Source organism: Canis lupus, chromosome 13 (genome assembly GCF_011100685.1).
Source record: "Canis lupus familiaris isolate Mischka breed German Shepherd chromosome 13, alternate assembly UU_Cfam_GSD_1.0, whole genome shotgun sequence".
Taxonomy (NCBI): domain Eukaryota; kingdom Metazoa; phylum Chordata; class Mammalia; order Carnivora; family Canidae; genus Canis; species Canis lupus.
The window spans coordinates 36,479,106-36,480,683 of NC_049234.1; positions in this window are offsets into that span (position 1 = coordinate 36,479,106).

Consider the following 1,578-nt stretch of genomic DNA (forward strand, 5'->3'; position numbering starts at 1 on the left):
GGAGCCAGGAGGGATCCTGGGTAGGTGACAGCATAGGACGATGTGGGGACAGAGTGCTCCTGGCATAGGGCAGGTCGCTGGGAGAGCAGGAGCACAGGTGAGGCTGCAGCAGAGCAAGGAGGGGAGTGGGGGCAGCAGCCAGTGGGTGGGGGCCTGCAGGGGTAAGGAGGGGAGTGGAGGGCAGCAGCTGATGGGTGGGACCTGCAGGGGTGAGGAGGGGAGTGGAGGGCAGCAGCTGGTGGGTGGGGCCTGCAGGGGTGAGGAGGGGAATGGGGGCAGCAGCTGGTGGGTGGGGCTTGCAGGGGTGAGGAGGGGAGTGGAGGGCAGCAGCTGGTGGGTGGGACCTGCAGGGGTGAGGAGGGGAGTGGAGGGCAGCAGCTGGTAGGTGGGGCCTGCAGGGGTGAGGAGGGGAATGGGGGCAGCAGCTGGTGGGTGGGGCTTGCAGGGGTGAGGAGGGGAGTGGAGGGCAGCAGCTGGTGGGTGGGGCCTGCAGGGGTGAGGAGGGTTGTGGGGGGGCAGCAGCTGATGGGTGGGGTCTGCAGGTGTGAGGAAGGGAGTGGGGGGCAGGGTGGGGCACCCAGGATGCCCGGGTAGGGGCTGGCTCTGGGTAGACGCTCCCCAAAGTCTCAGTGACCTCGGGTAGCCGAGGCAGTGCTGTCTCACCCGTCACCCCCCCATAGAGGCTCTCCTGCCCCCGCTGGGGGTTCTGGGGATTTCTGTTCCTCTCCTGGTGCTCGATTGTGTGACACACCTGGACCTGGGGTTGCAGAGACCAGCCCCCCCCCTGCGGTGCCCCGAGACCCGGGCCGCCCAGCGCTGCCTGCCCCGCGGGTTCCCCTGGAGGCCAGGCCACCTTTCTGCTGCCGGCCCCTTCCTGCCTCCTGTCCGCCCGGACGTCCGGCCCGCGTGCCCTTCTCAGGGGGCACTGGGGCCTGGGGCTCTCCAGCAGGTCACCCAGGGCCACCCAGCTCTCCGAGATGCCCGTCCCTGCACCAGAGATGGTGGCCCTCGCACGGGGCCCGGTGCTCCGTCGCTGCGGGCTGGGAGCACTCCGTGCGCGATTCACCTCTGAACCGCTTTGCCCTGCTGTCTCCCTGTCCCTCGAATAAATCTTTGACCCGTGCTCACTTCCTCGTGCTCCTTGTGTTTGTAACCTCTAAAGATGCTCTGACAAGTCCTTCCCGACCTCGAAGGTCCACCCCGCCACCCAGCCTGGAGCCCTGGGGGGCCCACCTGTCTCTGCCTGGCGGCCGGCCTGGTGCACCCCTGACGGTCCCGGGAGGGGGCCAACCAGGGGCTCCCACCCTGTTCCATGCCCACGCTCCTGCCTGGACCCCCAGGCCCTGTCCCCCACCCCCCGACCCCCAGAATAGCCCTTCCCTGAGTTTTTCTCTCATGTGGGCGCCTGAGGAGCTTCGCTGGTTCCGCTGGGTGGGGTGTAGGCCTCCTGCTGCTCCCCAGGTCCGCAGGCGCCTTGGAAGAATGGACGCTTGTGGGTATTTGTTGGAACGGCCCCCGTGTGCAGCCCTGCTCTCTGGTGGGCACAGTCCCTGCAGGGGACAGGTATAAGGGGGACGG